We start from the raw sequence: 19,595 nt of genomic DNA on the forward strand, positions 1-19,595 counted from the left end.
TGGACGAAAACGGTTGGGGAGGAGCTACAGGACGCGTGAGGGATTGCGGAAGTGCGCGGATGCCAGTCGGACGGCGGTGTTGCGTGGAGTAAACGGCCGGACGCTGCCCGCTATCTAAACCAACCCTGCGCTTACTTGTATGCCTGTTATGGACATACATATATGACACGTGAGTGTAATAGATTGTGTTTTAAAAGCAATAAATTTTAAAGTGAACTGGATTACGCTATGTGGAGCGTGTTTATATGTTTTTACTTATGAGGATCTGAGGAGAAAGCTGCGAAGAGCCCACTTGCGACCAGACGGGCTGGTGTTTTTTGACTGCACGCATATGATCATTTATTATGATCTAAGGAGCTGGTGAGTGATCTCACAAGCGGTGTGGTGGTGGATTAAGAAGATAGCAAGCTATTTGAACAGATTGGGAATCCATATTGCGCTGATCACTATAGACTACATTTGAGATTTATGAATTGACATTGAGCATCAATTTGGATCGGCAGCATTTGATAAGATTGGGTTGTGTATGAGGAGTTGCGCACGGAAATCATTGTTTATCATCCCCCAAAGTGCCCATCAGCATCTCCTCCTCAAGATCGCCAACAACAGCAGACAATTTACTCATGATGCCTGGGGTCAAAAGACTGCTGAATGACAGGTCGGCGAGTGACGGTGAACTGGCCTCCTCCCCAGGCCCTGCTGGGCGGCTGCTGCGAACAGGGGTGGTGGTGGTGGTGGTGGTGAGGATGGAGGCCTCGGATGCAGAGCTGATGGCGGGCTGCTCATCCTCCGTCATCAGTTGCACCACAGTGTCTGCATCCTTTTCCTCAATGGGACGTTTCCGACCCGGCTGGAGGAAAATCGGAGCAGGTGCTACACGCTGCTGCTGCTGCTGTGTCTCTGCAGTGTGAGTTGCAGATGCTCCTGCTGGGCGGCGCCCAAGGCGTCCACGGCCAGTGGCTATGGGAGGAATGTTAGCCACTGACGCTGCTGCTGCTGCTGCGGAACTGTGCATGGTGGCGCGGCCGCGCCCGCGGCTTGCCACAATGCTGCTCCCTCTCCTCCTGATTCCCTTGCTGCCCTTCCCCTTGCCCAAACCGTGCTGGCTGCCACTTCCAGACATCTTCGATGTTTTGGGTGTAAACACAAAAGTTTTTGAAAAGGGCGGGTGAAAAGTGGGGTACTTTAATGGAGTGGGTTGGTGGGTGAGGTGACTGAGTGAGTGTCCCGACTCCCTAGTACAGTAAGTAAGTAGTAACAGTCAGGAAGTACAACTAGCAGTTACAATAATCAGTAGTAATCACAAGGAAATAGAGTGTGTGTACACTACAGACAGTGAGTGCACGCACGCGCAAACACGCGCAGGAGCTGGCCTATGAACAGAGAGTGAGTGAGTGTCCCTAGTACAGTAAGTAAGTAGTAACAGTCAGGAAGTACAACTAGAAGTTACAATAATCAGTAGTAATCACAAGGAAATAGAGTGTGTGTACACTACAGACAGTGAGTGCACGCACGCGCACACACGTGCAGGAGCTAGCCTATGAACAGTGACTGAGTGAGTGTCCCTACTACAGTAAGTAAGTAGTAACTGTCAGGAAGTAGAATTTACAATAATCAATCAGTAATCAGAAGGAAATAGAGTGTGTGTACAGTACACAGACAGTGAGTGCACACACACACGCAGGAGCTAGTAGCCTATGAACAGTGACAGTGAGTGTCCTAGTACAGTTACAGTATATAACTATTCAGAAGGAAATAGAGTGTGTGTACTACACAGACAGTGAGTGCAAGCACACGCAGGAGCTAGCCTATGAACAGTGACAGTCAGTGAGTGTCCTAGTACAGTTACAGTATATAACTATTCAGAAGGAAATAGAGTGTGTGTACACAGACAGTGAGTGCAAGCACACGCAGGAGCTAGCCTATTATCAGTGACAGTCAGTGAGTGTCCTAGTACAGTTACAGTATATAACTATTCAGAAGGAAATAGTGTGTGTGTACACAGACAGTGAGTGCAAGCACACGCAGGAGCTAGCCTATGAACAGTGACAGTCAGTGAGTGTCCTAGTACAGTTACAGTATATAACTACAATACAAAATACAATCACTAAGTAGTAAAGGACAGCAGAAATACTGTCTAATACTATCTAATACTGTCTAAATACTAATGAGAAATAAACTAACAGAGGACAGGAGGACAGCTGCCCACACAGGCAAGGCCCTGAGGCCTAAAGCTGTAAGCCTGCAGCAGCTGTCTGAGTCTCTCTCTATGTAACACAAAAGCTACTAACTAAAATACAATGTCTATCTAACTAACAACAATATAGGTGTGTATAGGAGGTGTATGTGAGCAAAAACGCTAGGTAAATGACCACAATAGAGCTCTTGCTAAGCCAAAGCACAAAGGAGCAACTCTCTCTCTATGCAAGTCTCAGGCAAGGACGGAGAAACAGAACATGGCGGCCGCTATTTATAGGGTAGGGGCTGGCCAGGGTCCCCCTCTGTGATTGGCTGCCGTCAGAGGGCCTGGGAGCCCTCTGATTGGCTCTAAGGACATCAATCTGGGCTATGACGCTATTCGAGCTCTGTATTCGAGCTCGAATAGCGCCGTTTGCTCGAATAGCTCGAATAGTGAATGGGCTATTCGCGTTTACTCGAATAGCCCATTCGAATAGCTGCAGCTATTCGGAGCTCGAATACCGAGCTCGAATAGCTGAAAAAGAGCTCGAATATTCGAGCTACTCGAATATTCGAGCTCTGCTGAGCACCACTACTCCCACTATCTTGTGCAACCCTTCTATATTTAGCAATCATGTTCATGCAGATCCCCACAGTGTGGCTCTGACCTTCCTTCTCTTATTTTATGTGGTGTTCTTATTGAGCCCCCCCACTCTAGTTTCCCAACCCAGGCCCCGTTTCGATGCACAGCAATCCCCTTCTTCCATATACAGCTCTCTATATGGTTGCTTCCTATTCCATTCTCATCCATTCCTCCATGTGCCGCTTTTTCCTAGACAACTGCTTATGAAAGTTTTGCAGGGATCTGTTCTCATCTGCCTTCTTCCTGCCCTCTTGAGTATTGTGGTAGCTTCTCCTCTCGGCTTCTGCAGCTGAGGAGACTGGGAGCCACCGGAGCTGCGGTGAGGGCACAGGACGGCTGTGAGGGGCTGGAGAAAGCCCCAAGTAACTGGATTTTTATTTTTCAGGTTTCCTTGATGTATCCCTTAACCTCCTTAGCGGTAACCCCGTGTGTGACACGGGGTAAGCCGCCGGAGGGTGCCGCTCAGGCCCTGCTGGGCCGATTTAAATAATTTTTTTTTTTGCTGGACGCAGCTAGTACTTTGCTAGCTGCCACAGCACCCCGATCGCCGCCGCCGCGCGCCCGATCGCCGCTATCCGGTGTGGCGCGCGCCCCCCCCCCCAGACCCCTGCGCTGCCTGGCCAATCAGTGCCAGGCAGCGCCAAGGGGTGGATCGGGTCTCCCAATGACGTCCCGACGTCGCTGACGTCATCCCGCCCCGTTGCCATGGCGACGGAGGAAGCCCTCCAGGAAATCCCGTTCTTTGAACGGGATTTCCTGATCGCCTATCGTCGGAGGCGATCGGCGGGGCTGGGGGGATGCCGCTGAGCAGCGGCTATCATGTAGCGAGCCCTGGGCTCACTACATGATATAAAAAAAAAAATAAAATAAAAAAAAAACTGCTGCGCTGCCCCCTGGCGGTATTTTTCATACCGCCAAGGGGGTTAATGACAGTATGTTTGTATAGGCTGAAGTTCCTCTTTAGAGGGGCACTATGGTGAAAAATTTTAAAATTTAAAGGAGAACTGTACTGAGAGGTATATAGAGGCTGCCATATTGATTTCCTTTTAAGCAATACGAGTTGCCTGGCTATCCTGCTTACTCTCTGCCTCTAATGCTTTTAGCCATAGACCCAGAACAAGCATGCAGCAGATCAGGTTTTTCTGACATTTTTGTCAGATCTGACAAGATTAGCTGCATGCTTGTTTCTGGTGTGATTCTGCAGGCAGATAGCTCAGCAGGGCTGCCAGGTAACTGGTATTGCTTAAAAGGAAATCAATATTGAAGCCTCCATATACCTCTCACTACAGTTCTCCTTTAAAATATGTGCAAACATGTACAAATAAGAAGTACGTTTTTTTTCCAGAGTAAAAAGAGCCAAACATTTATTTTCTCCTATGTTGCTGTCACATACAGTAGGTAGTAGAAATCTGACAGAAGCGACAGGTTTTGGACTATTCCATCTCTTCATGGGGGATTCTCAGGGATTTATTTATTTTCAAAAGCACTTAGTGAATGTCATTTGCTCTGTCCAACTGTCAAAAATCTGTGTAGCGAGCAGGGAAGCTGGCCAGCATTATTGTTTAAATCCTTTTTAGGCATTATAAGCCTTGCTGAGAATCCCCTATGCAGAGACGGACTAGTCTGAAACCTGTCGCTTCTGTCAGATTGCTACTACCTACTGTAATGACAGCAACATAGGAGAAAAACGTACTGCTTATTTGTCTATGTTCGCACATATTTTAAATGTTACAATTTTTCACCATAGTGCCCCTTTAAGTAACTCACCTCTCTGAAGATCTGGTGTAGATTTTTATTAGAAAAATATTATTTACAATTATAATACAAATAAATAAATAAAATAATTTGATCAATCATACCAATTGTAACAAAAAACAAGATCAAAGAAACAAGAAAAAACAATAAATTCTGCATATATATGCGCAAACAAACGCAGGACTTCTATGTCCAAAAACAACAAAATCAACATAACATTATAATACAATATTAATCTGTTATGAAGACCTGAGCAGAAGAATGCTCAAACATACCACCGATTCAAACAACGAGACATGACTAAACAACACAGACCCAACACCTGAACGTATGCCACAAAAAACAATAACCAACACCACACAATACCTGACATCACCTAACAACAATCATACAAAATAAATGCACCAACACTTACAATCAAACTACCACATATTCAGGAAAAGGGCAAGTGTACACATACGACGATAAATAATCAAAAACCTGCACAAGACAAAAAAAAAAAACCTTCATCTCCAATACAATAAGAATAAGCTGCAAGGAAAACACCTCCAGTATGTCTGCGGCCAGTCATTTACAAAAAATGTCGAAAAAGATTCAAAATCTAAGTAGTCTGTGATGAGAAATAGAAAGCTCACCCAGAAGAGACGTCAATAGGCTTAGGAGGCCTAATGTTCTGCCAGGCAAGAACCCAGGCACCTCTGCCCATCCTACGCCTCTCCAAGCACCGAATCCTAGAAACCTCACCCAGAATACTGTTCACCACCACCTGAACAGGGAGGAATTTCTGCCTAATGCAAAGCTGACACCGTGCTAACCATGTGTGATGTCTGACAGCTAAACTAACTAAATACAAAGTGCACAAATCAAAACCCTGGCGACGTTTGAATGCTCTGTATGCCCACTCAGCATAACTCAGATGCGCCAGGAAAGGAATACCTAGGCTCCCACCCACCTGTTTACATACTTCCACATTAAAGGGGCAGTGAAGCAAAAAGTGGTCCATGGACTCCTAAGCACCACCACACTCCTCACGAGGACATCCACGTGCTTCCACCTTTAGACATTTCACGTTACCCTTAACGTAAAGCTTGCCTTGAAAGGAGAGCCAAGCAATGTCCCACAATTTGTTGGGAATCCGCGGCGAATTAATGAGCCGCAAACCCTCCTCCAGATGCGTGCTTGGGCAATCTCTCAAGTACAGTGAGTCATGAAAGTGTGAGTCTACCACCCGGACCGCGAGGGCACACCTCCCGACCGATTTGATATCCTCCACAGTCCATCCCCACTGCCTTAGCTTTCTCAGACACGGGGCAACATAGGCCGGAAGATAGTCACGACGTGATGCCAAACTCTTCACTGGACCACAATTTCCCAACTCGTGAGAGAAGTCCCAAACCAGTCACGAAAAATGCCTACCCAGTCAGGCGGGTTCTCTGAAAGCATGTTACCAAGATTATGTTTGATAAAAAGCAGAGAAAAGAAAACAATCGGGTTGACCATACCTAAGCCACCCTCCTGCCTGACTTTGTAGGTAATGTTTCTGCGCACAATGTTTAACCTGTTTTTCCAGAGCATCTGGAAAACAGGTCGCATATCCTCGAATACAGGGATTGAGGCAAAATTGCAACATAGCTAACATATAACAGTATTGGTACCAGATGGCTCTTGATCAGATCAACCCTTTCTCTGAAGGTCAGATGCCAACCTTTCCAGCGAGCCACCTTAGCGCCGACATCATTTAGTCTACAAACCCAATTTTGATGGCCGTAATCACCAGGACTGAATTTGATGCCAAGGATCTTAATTTTCGGTTGGGGTACAGGAAAGGAGCCAGGAAGTACAAAGCTCTCTCCATCTTTTCCCATCCAGAAAATTTCACACTTGTCCTGATTGACCTGTGATCCTGATGCTTCTGAGTACCTGGCAATCTCCGAGACAACCACCTTTGCCTCCTCTGTCCCAGAGACTATCACAGTTACATCATCGGCATGGGCCACTACCTTGAAGGATGAGACACCAGGGATGCCCGCAGGAACTCCACTGAGCATGCTGTTCTCTAGCCTCCTCACGAAGGGGTCAATCGCAAACACGTACAGGAGGGAGCTTTAAAGGGCAACCCTGACGGACACCAGAACTTACTTCAAAAGGTTTGCCAACCCAATCATTGACAAGCATGAAACTCTCTGCTCCTTTGTACAATGTACGGAGCCAATCAACAAAACCACCCTGTAGACCATAAACGCAAAGTAACTAACAGGTACTCATGGTTGACCCGATCAAAAGCCTTGGACTGGTCCAATGCCAGCAAGTACTTTCCCCAACCCTCAGCCCTGCACCGTTCCAAGACTTCCCGGACAGCTAACGCTGAGAAAGTGCCTTTACCCGGAACTGAGCAGTGCTGATGGCGAGAAAGCATACATGTTGCCTGAGTCAGACGCCAGAACAAAATTTTTGCCAAAATCTTCCTGTCGACGTTGAGAAGGCTGATAGGACGCCAATTCTCAATCATCTCGGGATCTTTACCTTTTGACAGAAGGATCACAGCCGATTGCCTCATGGACGATGGTAACACACCCTCAGCAAGGCAATGATTAAAAACATCTGCCAATTGAGGTGCCAGAAATGACTTGAAAGTCTTGTAAAATTCAGCCGTCAAGCTATCTGGACCAGGGGTCTTTTTAGGTGTAAGGTGATCAATAGCTCTTAGTACTTCCTCGGTAGTGATTACCTCTGTCAAATTTATGCCAGAAACATCAACATCATCGAGACCTGGTGTAGAGACCAGAAAATCTTTTATCCTTGCTTGATCAAGTGACTTTCTCCCAAGCAAATCAGCATAAAAACCTCTAGCGATGGACAGGATTCCCAGCCTGGACTTTGCTACAAATCCTGAACCATCTCTGAGACCAATGACCGTTCTAAGCGCTGCACCTTGTCTGCAGTTCTGGTAGGGATCAGGCGAGTGGTATTTGCCATAATCCCTTTCCAGACACAGAGAGGACAGCCGGTCATACTGCTGCTGCTTGAGTTGAGTCTTGACCTCAGAGATCTCCCCCTGATCTCCGCCTTCCGAAACAAGGACTTCAAGTCTTCTTCTCAGTCGTTGGTAATCAACATATTTACCAACGTGTTTTTTTCTTGGCTAGGCCCTTGAAGAGTCCAACAACCCGCTTTTTGACTATCTCCCACCACTCTGATCTGTTGCCAAAGCAGTCCAGGATGGTAACCTGCGCCTGAAAAAATTCCTCAACAGATTGTCTTATACTCTCCTCCAGCAATAGAGTCGAATTAAGTCTCCAGATACCCCTACCCCTGGGAGGAGCATCCGAAACCTTCAAGTCCACCGACAGAATACAGTGATCAGAGAATTCTACCGCCTGTACCCTAGGGGACGAGGTAGCAAGACTCTCTGTAACGAAAAACCTGTCTATTCTACTCTGACTAGTACCTCTAGAAAAAGTGAACCCAGTGAGGTTTGGTGAATGTCGAACGTGAACATCCACCAAACCAGCCTCACTAACTATTCTATTTAATGAAATACTATCGCAACCCAGCCGAGTATTGGCACCTCTCCTGTCCATTGACCTGACAATGGTGTTAAAATCACCACCAAATACTATATGCCGGGTTGTAAAAAGGAAAGGCCTGATCGCTGTAAAAAGGCATTTCCTCTCCCATTTGGACTGGGGGCCACAGATGTTAATTAGCCTGAGGTCCTGCCCCTTCACAACGACGTCTAGGACCAGACATCTCCCCATTTCTATCTCAAACACTCGCCGACAAGTTACTAAACCAGTTCTAAAAAAACACTGCCACACCACTGTAAGGCTCAGCCGCAAGAGACCAAAAACTCGGACCAGATCTCCAGTCCCTCTTGGCCAGGTGGATATCAGCCAAAGAGGTGAGCCTAGTCTCTTGTAACTTCCTCTTCAGCCTCCTGGTCACCAATAGCAGCAGTGGTGTCAGTCATCACATAAATAGCTGGTGGCGACTGGTCACAAGATAAATGATGCCCCTTAGCCATGGAAACCAGAGGAAGACAGATCGCACGTGTCTCTCCAATCGGCAAATCTTCAGAGAAGATTTTCGTTTTTCGGTTTGCTATGCTCTCTACATAGGCCGCGCTTCTTCTTTACCCTCCAGCGCTTCACCCTGTGATAGGGCCGGATTTACCATACGGCACTGTAGGCTCGTGCCTACAGGTGCACGATGATGGAAAGGTGGCTCACTTCCCTTCCAGAGAGGCTATCTCCCTCCTTCCCTGATGAGAGTGTAAATGAGACGTTACTCACCCGACTCTTGGCATTCCAGTGATGAGATCTCCTTTCAGTCAGGGGCACCTCTAGCTACTGAATACGGAGGGTACCTCTGGCTACCTAATACTAAGGGGCACCTGTAGCTACCTATGATGGGCAAGGGAAGTAAGGGAGAAGTGACATGTGACATAATGAAATAGACGTGTGTACTGTATGTATAGTGCCTAGTACACAAATAACTATGCTGTTTTCCTTTTTTTCTTTCTCTGCCTGAAAGAGTTAAATATCAGGTATGTAAGTGGTTGACTCAGTCCTGACTCAGACAGGAAGTGACTACAGTGTGACCCTCACTGATAAGAAATTCCCCTTTTTTACTTCTTCCCTGCTCTCAGAAGCCATTTTCTGCTAGGAAAGTGTTTTATAGTTAGAATTTCTTATCAGTGATGGTTACACTGTAGTCACTTCCTGTCTGAGTCAGGACTGAGTAAGCCACTTACATACCTGATATTTAACTCTTTCAGGCAGAGAAAGAAAAAAAGGAACACAGCATAGCTATTTGTGTGCTAGGCACTGTACATACCCATGTCTATCTCATCATGTCACATGTCACTTCGGGTATCCTTTAAAGTGGATCTGAACTCTTGCACTGGACAGAAGAAAAGCATATAGAAATGCACATTGTATGTACCATATTCGGAGATTTTCGCCTCTCTAATTCTCCCTCATCTGTGAATAATCACAAGTTGTAATTTGATCTCTCAGCTGTGTCGTCCTGCTACCTCGGCAGGGCAGCTTATTGGTAAACACCGGATATAAACTCTATCTCTGCTTCCATGAAAGCAGGAAGTAGACACACTGCAGATTTATTGCAGGATATGAACAGTATCAGCAGTAACAAAAAAAATGTTTTTTCTTTAAAGTTTATTATGCTGTTGCTTATCTTTTAGAGCAGATAGGAAGTTATGAGTTCAGGTCTGCTTGAATGCAGCATCATGTTCCTGTTTTAACCTCACTTTCAGTTTCCAGACAGATGGCCTCCCCAGCCCCTAATCCCTACTCCTACATGCATATTCATGGCATGTTCTGTGGGTAAACGTCCCCAGTGAAGATGTGGAATCTTGCACACAGGGTACCATTCTGATGGGGTCCAGATGTTGCATAAAATAAATGGCTCTGCTTTTGCCAGTTAAAAAATCACTTGTGTAATAAAATGCCCTCGGTTTGACTTTGCACGACTGAACTTTTCAAGGATCAGTGTGGCTACCTGCCGCCAATAGCTGAGATTATGTAGAGAGTAACCTGGGAGCATTACATTGAGGCTGATACATCAGGACAGGTGCAGCAAAAACTGGAGTCCAGGTAGAGCAGTTGCCCAGAGCAACCAATCAGAAGTCCTGTGTCACTCACTAGCTGACAAATGATTGGTTGCTCTGGGCAACTGATGAACTTTTCCTCCCGATTACTATACATCTGCCTTGATAAATTGTCCCCACGTCATAGAAATGTTGCATGTGTGTCCCTGATTTGGTATTTCTGGGATGACACTTGTCAGAGAAGAGGAAGCTTGCAGACAGAATGCTCCACAGCTAAGCTTTCTGGAATGCCAGACGTTTCCAATAAAACTAGTACCAAAATATCTTGACCCTAGATTGAACCGGAGGTCATGTGATTGTTGCCACAAGGATGCAGCAACAGCCATAGCAGACCATACAACTGCTGTGGGGCCCAGTGTGAATCCGATCCTGTCCAGCATTTATACTAACACCCAGTAATAGGAAAAGAAAAAAATAGTCACAATGGTAGCAGGAATAAAGTGGACAAAAAGGGCGCCGCCGATATATATCGTTAACAACATTAGAACATAAAAGTTTTTGAAGTATGTTATCGTTTTAGAAGCTTGCAACGTTTTCGTTTTTTGTCATATTACTTTGATTGTATGTACAGATTTTACGTTATAAAAGATATTATCGTTTGTATGTGTAAAGGGTGTTTCTGCAGAGGGAGTGGTTAGGGTAAGCCACCACCAGGGGGGTTAGGCAGGCACCAGGGGGGGGGGGGGGGGGGTTAGGGTTAGGCACCAAAAAGATGGCTGCCGTCATGAAATCAAACATTTGTCTGTTCTTTTAAAATAGGGTGGGTAAGAGATTATATTACCTATCTAGCTTAATTTACATAACTAATGTAACCTAATGACCGTATGTTTGTTTAGGCTGGAGTTCCTCTTTAAACTGGTGATGCAGGATGAGGGAGTGTCTCTGGAGACAGTAGCCATTTAGGTAATAGCAGCTTCAGTTCCCCTTCAGGCAGGGCCGGCGCTACCATTAAGGCAAAGGAGGCAGCTGCCTCAGGGCCCCAGAGCTTGTAAGGGCCCCCAGTGGCTACAAGAGGAAAAAACATTTCAAATCGGCCTTATAGTTTTTGAGAAAATCGATTTTAAGATTCAAAGGGAAAAAAAACACATTAGAAAACCTGCCGACTTTAATGGTTAATAGCAAATCCACCTTTAATGCTAGAAACCCTATTGCAGGGTATGTTAAGGAGATCATTAGGAATAAGAGGAAAAAACAATTTTTCAAAAAGACCTTATAGTTTTTGAGAAAATCGATTTTAAAGTTTAGAAGGAAAAAAGTATAGTTTTAAATGCGGTAAATGTCACTTTTAGTAGCAAACCTAACGGTAGTGTAATTTTACATGCATCAAACGAAAGCGCAATAAATTTCCTGACGGGGTTTCCAGGGGGTCTTATACGCAGCCGCAGCGCTTTGGCCAGGGATCGTTATACAGCCGCAATATGGCTGTATGAAGATCCCTGGCATTTTTTCCTATTTTCCCAATTTTTTTTTATGTTTAGAGTGTGGGAATTTTTTTTTTTTTTTAATTATGTGGGGTCCCCTCTCCTGAAACTTTTTACCCCTTGTCCCCCATGCAGGCTGGGATAGCCAGAATGTGGAGCTCTGACCGATTTGGACTTCACACCCTGACTATACCAGCTGCAAAAAAGGTCCCCTAATGCCGATTTTTGTTCTGGGGTATATGTTGGGGGGGCCCCCCAGGTTTATTTTGCCCTGGGGCCCCATTGTTGCTTAAACCGGCCCTGCCATCAGGCCCGCTGTTGGTGGACACATAGTACAATATGTACATTTGAATGTTATTGGTTGCTGCTGCCCGTCTCTGTGCTATATACAGTAAATGGAAAAAAAAATTATGTAACTTGTCAGTCTGCATGCAGCAGAGCTTGCGCTGCTCCAAAACGTCACATTTATGCTGTATGCCTTCTAAAGAATAAAAGAGCTTATCCAAATCGATGGTGCCGGTCTTCATCTTTGAACTTTATTGACTGGTCCTGAGTGCTGTTGGGACCAAATGCTGCACTCCTACTACTATAGTACTAACTGGTGGCGGGGTGGAGCAGAAGAGGGTGTGTGCAGGGCGGACAGACACAGCACCAGGGCCAATCAGAGTAGGGAGGGACAGGAGGAGCATTTGCGGGACAGAAGGACATACATACATACAGCTGGTGGCTTGGAAATACTGTATTTATTATAGATATTCCATCTTTTGATTATTGATTATTGGTGTTTCTGAACAGATGTTGCTCTTCTACTCTGACTGAATATTACAGCTGATAAATGTACCGGAAAATTATAACTAGTTTCCTATGAAGCAGACTCAAGACAACACTATGCCTATTTCTGTTGGCCACTCGGTGCAAGGCAGACAGGTCAGTAGACCAGCTCCATTACCTCACTCATCCATTGTCACATCGTGCTAACTTCTCTCCAGCCTGTAGTCTCCATAGTGATGTGTGCACAGAGCTTGTTATTACTGAACAGGGCGGCAGAATAAGCTGCCACTATATAAATAAACGCGCTGTTATTATGTCTAGACTTGTAATAATTCTTCTTAATATGCAGCACAAAGTGGCCACATAATTCAGCCACAATGTTTTGTCACACAGAAGTGGAGAGATGATGATAGATCAGACTGTCACTTTGTTATTTTCAGGGGGAGGGAGGGGCAGCGGGGTACATCGGGTAGAGGGTTTGTAGTTGTGCTGTTTTTCTTTATTGCTACTGAATACTTTCAACTTCAGCCTTGCTCATAAAGCGGTCCTTAAAAAGACTCTGAAGTCTCTTAAAAATCCTTTTTTTATTACAAAATCCTGTTTAACATGTCAGCCCGACCTAAACCGCAGCATCCCCACGGATGTAATCTATCTAAATCCCCCCTAAGTCCCCTCTCCCTCTCCCTCTCGACTTTCTTGGTCGTGGATTTTGCTGCTGTTGTAGGCAGAGCTATGAGCCGCAGCTCTGCCTCCATTCGCATCTATCAGCGGCGGATCTCCGCCTCTCCCCCGCCCCTCTCAGTGAAGGAAGACTGAGAGGGGCGGGGAGAGGCGGCGATCCGGGCTGACAGACATGCTGAGAGGCAGAGTTGCGGCTCATAGCTCTGCCTCTCAAGGAAGCGCTGCCCGGATTGCCCCCCCGGGGAGTTTGGGGGGATTTAGTTAGATTACAGCGGCGGGGATGTGGCCGTTTAGGTAGGGCTAATATGTTAAACAGGATTTTGTAATAAAACAAGGATTTTTAAGAGACTTCAGAGTCTCTTTAACACAAAACTTCGACTCAGCTCTAAAAGATAAGCAACAGCATAATAACCTTTAACTACTTTAGCTCTTAGGACGTAGCTCCTACGTCCAAAAATGCATGCTGAACATAGAAGCTACGTTCATGAAAAAAACTGAGCTGCGGAGGTTTGCAGGGCTGCAACCGTCAGGATGCGCAAGGCTGCTTGTTAGCCCGGAGATCAATGAATGGGAACGCAGCTCCCATTCATTGATCTAAGTCCCCATTAGAAAGATTGCTGGCATCTATGGAGAAGCTGCAATCGTTCTGTTACACTTACCCTCTTCACTTCCTGTAAGCTTACAGGAAGCCCCAAAAAAATGACTGAGGCCATCTTGCAGTCAAATAGTAGAACTACATTTACATTCGTTTTTTTAAATGAATAGACACACTTTTACATTTAAAATTAACTGTTTATCTCTCACACACCCAAAAATACTCAAATAACATTTTTAATTAAAATGAAATTTACAATTAAAAAAACATAAATAGTTACCTAAGTGTCTGAACTTTTTTAATATGCATGTCAAGATGGTATATTACTATTATTTTTTAAATTATAAGCTTGTAAATAGCGATGGGTGCAAAATTGAAAAAGAGCACCTTTAATTCCAAATAAAATATTGGCGCCATACATTGTGATAGGGACATACTTGAAATGGTATAATAACTGGGACAAATGGGTAAATAAAATACATGGGTTTTAATTAACCACTTAAGCCCGAAGGGTTGAAATTTTTTTACATCCGAGCAACTTTCACCCCCCATTCATTTGCCAATAACTTTATCACTACTCATCACAATTAATTGATCTATATCTTGTTTTTTCCGCCACCAATTAGGCTTTCTGTGGGTGGTATATTTTGCTAAGAGCCACTTTACTGTAAATGCATTTTAACAGGAAGAATAAGAAAAAAATGGAAAAAATTCATTATTTCTCAGTTTTCAGCCATCATAGTTTTAAAATAATACATGCCTCCATAATTAAAACTCACGTATTGTATTTGCCCATATGCCCCGGGTATTTCACCGTTAAAATTATGTCCCTATCACAATGTATGGCGACAATATTTTATTTGGAAATAAAGGTGCATTTTTTCCGTTTTGCGTCCATCACTGTTTAGAAGCCCATAATTTATTAAATCATATTGATATACTCCTTTGACATGCATATTTAAAAAGTTCAGACCCTTAGGTAACTATTTATGTTTTTTTTTTTTTTTATTATTGTAATTTTTTTTTTTAATATATTTATATGTTTATTTTTAAAACTTTTTTTTTTAGGTGTAATTTGCTATTTGGCCACAAGATGGCCAGAATCAAAAAGTCCTGGGAGCGATCGATCTCGCTCCCAGGCAGAAGAAAGGAGACCAGAGCTCAGAAAAGCCGCAGCGTCTGAAGAGACGCTGTCGGCTTTTCTCCGGGGGGGGTCCGATCAGCGAAAGGGATTTATAATCCCTTTCACTGATCGGTGGGTTAGCGGCCAGCAGCGGGGGCGCGCACGGGGGGGCCCGCGGGAGCGCGCGCGACCCGCGGGAGTGCGCGCAGCCCAACTGGATGAGAAATCTCGTCCAGTTGGGCTTAAGTGGTTAATTATGGTAGCATGTATTATTTTAAAGCTATAATGGCCGAAAAGGCGAAAACTGACAAATAATGAATTTATTTTACATTTTTTTTCTTAATGTTCCCGTTAAAATGCATTTAGAATGAAAATGTTCTTAGCAAAAATGTACCACCCAAAGAAAGCCTGATTGGTGGTGGAAAAAACAAGATATAGATCATTTCATTGTGATTAGTAGTGATAAAGTTATTGGTGAATAAATGGGAGGTGAAAATTGCTCGGATGCATAAGGTGAAAAAACACTAAAGGCTGAAGTGGATAAAGAAAATTTTTTTTCTGATACAGCTGATACAAATCCTGCAATAAATCTGCAGTGTGTCTACTTCCTGCTTTCATTGAAACAGACATATTGTTAACAACCTGTGTTTACAAATGAGCTTATATGCAAGCATATGCTCTACCTTAAGGTGGCCACACACCATACAATTTCCTAAATATCTTTTCAATTCAAGAATTGCAATCAATTTTTCTAGCTGACTGACTGTAACATTTCACAAATCTGGCCAATGTACCACACCCATACTGTATGTAACATTTTTCCCCAATTATGAATAAAATGATTGAAAACTCTTACACCCTATTGCTTGGGTGTATATATTAATACATTGACAATCTACCACACACCATTCAATTTTCATAAAAAATGTATCCGAAAAATCCACAACTCCCGACTTTTATCAAATAAAAACGGGAAATCCGATTAAATGTCTTGGTCGAATAAAAACAGTGTATACCATTGTCTGTATTATTTTGTACCCCATGTTTGTGTCTCACTTTGTACAGCGCCACAGAATATGTTGGCGATTTATTAATCAATAAAATAATAATACTAATCTACCATGGCAGTCAGCTGACACAGGGGCGGGATCAAATTACAGTTGTGATTAGCCACAGATGAGGGGGAATTAGACAGGCTAAACTCTCTAAGTACATACAGGGTGCATTTCTATATGTTTTCCTTCTGTCCTGTGCAAGAGTTCAGGTCCACTTTACACCTTAGAGCCAAAGAGAAGGATATGGGAAAAATGGAGCAAGTCTAGTTGCGGTGACTCACTGGATAACCTCATCGACAATTGCCATTCCAACTAGTGATGATCCTATTCTGATAATTACCATTATGCAGAATTTTGCATATATTTTTGCAATTACTAGTGATGATCATAATCTGCTAACGATTATGATTATGTGCTATTTTACATAACTTTTCGCACTTACGGCCATACATAATTACTGTATATACTCGGGTATAAGTCTAGAAATTTAGGTCTGACTCACCCAATAAAAGTATAGGGGTCGACTTATACACGAGTCACGGGCAACACTGAGCACACTGAGTAATGTGTGTACTAATAGTGACATTCCCATTTGCAGCAATTTACCCTGTGGTAAGTGATAATTTGAGGAAAGGAAATGCCAAGAAAACACAGGTCTGAAAGTCCTGGCCACAACAATTAACAAGGAACGGGGCAGGGGGGAAATACTGGGCTGCATAAATGGGAGTGAATAATTGCAGCACTTGGGGACCTGGAGGTGGTATTGGCGGCACTTAAGGTACAGGAGGGGTTAATGGCTGCAATACTGCATGCAGTGCAGTCATCAACCTCTCCTGGTCCCCAAGTGCAGCCATTAACTGTGCTGGGTAGACTTATACTTGAGTCAATAAAAAATTCCAGCTTAAGAGGGTCAAATAGTGGAGTTGACTTATACACAAGGTTGACTTATATTTGAGGATACACGGTATGATTCGGACATTTAGTTGGTTTAGTGTAATCCATTTGAAAATTTGCATACATTTTGAATAATTTTGTGCTGACTTTAGCAGCTAATAGCAAAGTCCTCATACCTGCTATTGTCACCAAAATTGCTACGTATATTAAGGAGAATACTGGAAATAAGGCAAAACCTTTAGGCCCCGTTCACATCACAAACGCGGATGGCCATGCGTGCGGAACGCATGCGGACCGCAACGCGTACGAACGCACGCCATCCGCGTTTGTGTGCGTTGCGTGGCTGATCCCATCACTGAAAAGTGAATGGGACAGCCATGCGTTTTTACAAAAAATGCATGCAGCATGCGTTCCCGGACCGCACAGGTCCGGAACGCATGCAGTGTGAACATCAGACATTGCACTCTATGCAATGTCTGATGTCGTGCGTGTCGGCCACCTGCACGCGTTTCCAAAACGCGGCTGGAAACGCGTGCAGTGTGAACGGGGCCTTACACAAAAAAAAAATTGTCAAAAAGACTAGTTTTTGAGAACATTAATCTTAAATTTGCAAAGGACAAATAGTTTTAAATTGTCATTTTTCTAGTTTAAAAAGCATTTTTTCCAGATCAATCGGTGTAGAACTTGCTCGCTCTCTAAACCCCATCAGTTTCGGTCCTTATAAAGACCCAAGGCCGAAACCAGTCGGGTTTGGAGAGCGGGTACATTTTACGCTGATTGAACTGCATTTACACTTAACGTGAAATATTGTTAAAGGGTCATGGTTGTGTGAGTGACCTGTGTTCCTCACTGCTTTTATATGTTACATAAACAGCTTTTAATTGGAAAAAAAGCATTTTTCTTTTGCATTTTTAAAACTGCTTTTCTCAAAAAAATACAAGTCATTTTAAAAATATTTTTTTGACTTTTGACTTTCCTACTCTGCTCCTAAACATAGGTAGCTATGTTGGTGGTAATGGCATGTATGGGGGCTTAGCTATTAAATGGTAAAGTAGGCATGAAATTACAATAAAATGATGCAAAAATGTGAAATTACGGTTGATGATTACGTTTGCAAAAAAAAAAAAAAATCATTATGATTTTCCCCAAAATTTTGCATTACAATTTTACATCATAATTGTGAATTATGATGCAAAACTTCCAATGATGCAACATTTTTGCTCATCACTAGCAATTACATCCATGCATAATTGCAACACATGATACAACGTGTGTTGTGAAACAGCAGTCAGGTAGTGGGGAGCGCTCTTCATCGGGGGCCTCCTCTGATTTTACCATCTGCTGCCAATGAATGTTTTAATGGAGACCCGAGCATCGGTGCCCGCCCCCTCTTTGATTCTTTGATACTTGGAAGTTGTGCTTTTGCGGTGGCACGCTGTATGTGATACCATTGGACTATGTCACCCTGGTCATATCTTTGCTGAGTGCTGGTATTTTCTGTTCTCTGTTTAAAGTTAAAGAGGAACTCCAGTGAAAATAATGTAATAAAAAAAGTGCTTCATTTTTACAATAATTATGTATAAATTATTTAGTCAGCCACTTCCTGTCTGTGAACATTGTTACATTGTGGCAGTTTGCCCAGAGTACCGCGGTACCAGAGTTTCTTGTGGGAGGGGTTTCATCACAAAATCAGTCATACAGCGCCCCCTGATGGTCTGTTTGTGAAATGCAATAGATTTGTCATGTAAAAGGGGGTATCAGCTACTGATTGGGATAAAGTTCAATTCTTGGTTTGAGTTTCTCTTTAATTGAGCCTCATGCCCAATGCCCCAATGGCCACCTTGCTCAAAGCCCAGAGGAAGAAGGCAAAAGTAAGGGTCCTGGCTTGCAATTTTAGAATTGACTAATTGAGTGGTCTACGTATGTTTCGTTTGCTGCATTACATTGCAGTGAGTGGCAATAGTCTAGTTGAGGTTTCTTACTTAGTAGTTCACCTCAACTACGCTCTGTACAGGAAACTCATAAATACATCTTTTGTGGGCAGAAGATGGTACTTTGGTACTGAGATGTCAGTTGGTGGCTTGGCCCTTCAGACTTAAAGAGAACTTGAAGTGAAAGGGATATGGAGGCTGCCATATTTGTGTAATGGATTGCGGAGACACCGCCGCGCGGTCTGGCAGCGGGGTGGCTGTCTCCGCGTTCAGGCACAGCAGCGTGAGTCCGGTGTGTCTGAGCCTAGTAGTGCACACAGATGGAGAGCTACGCAGGCGCACGCTAGTAAGCAGGACCTTTATGCCAATAGGAGAGGGATCAGCTGATCAGGACGATCAGCTGATCCCAGCATAGTAGGTGATTGGCTAAGTGGGGCTGGGCAGCACTGAGGAGCGCTGCTCTATATATACTTCTTGCCTGTCAGTTGCTGGTTGCCTGCCGTTGTGAATACTTACGTGTGAGCACTCAGACCAGTCAGATCCTACAGTGTGTTAGAACCAGGAGGACCTGGGAATTCACACTTAGCCAGAATACGTTTGTGTTATATGTTAGACCAGTTCCAGGGTGTTGAGACCATGGACCTCACACCCAAGCTTAGGGATACTGTGTCATTGCTGTGTTATACTTTAGACCAGTTCCAGGGTGTTGAGACCACGGACCTTAAACCCAAGTTAAGGGATACTGTGTCATTGCTGTGTTATACCTTAGACCAGTTCCAGGGTGTTGAGACCACGGACCTCCCACCCAAGCTTAGGGATACTGTTTCATTGCTATGTTATACTTTAGACCAGTTCCAGGGTGTTGAGACCACGGACCTCACACCCAAGCATAGGGATACTGTGTCATTGCTGTGTTATA

The 19,595-nt window shown here is 44.0% G+C and overlaps 1 long non-coding RNA gene across 1 annotated transcript in view; it reads left to right on the forward strand.

Moving 5' to 3' along the window:
• LOC137517878 (uncharacterized) overlaps positions 1-12,663 on the forward strand; it is a 122,241-nt gene extending 109,578 nt beyond the window's left edge. Inside the window, exons 4-5 of the long non-coding RNA XR_011020700.1 lie at positions 11,042-11,108; positions 12,422-12,663. This is a non-coding gene — a long non-coding RNA (uncharacterized lncRNA). The remainder of the gene's footprint in view (positions 1-11,041; positions 11,109-12,421) is intronic.
• The last annotated feature ends 6,932 nt before the right edge of the window (positions 12,664-19,595 follow it).

This window comes from Hyperolius riggenbachi, chromosome 5 (assembly GCF_040937935.1).
Source record: "Hyperolius riggenbachi isolate aHypRig1 chromosome 5, aHypRig1.pri, whole genome shotgun sequence".
Taxonomy (NCBI): domain Eukaryota; kingdom Metazoa; phylum Chordata; class Amphibia; order Anura; family Hyperoliidae; genus Hyperolius; species Hyperolius riggenbachi.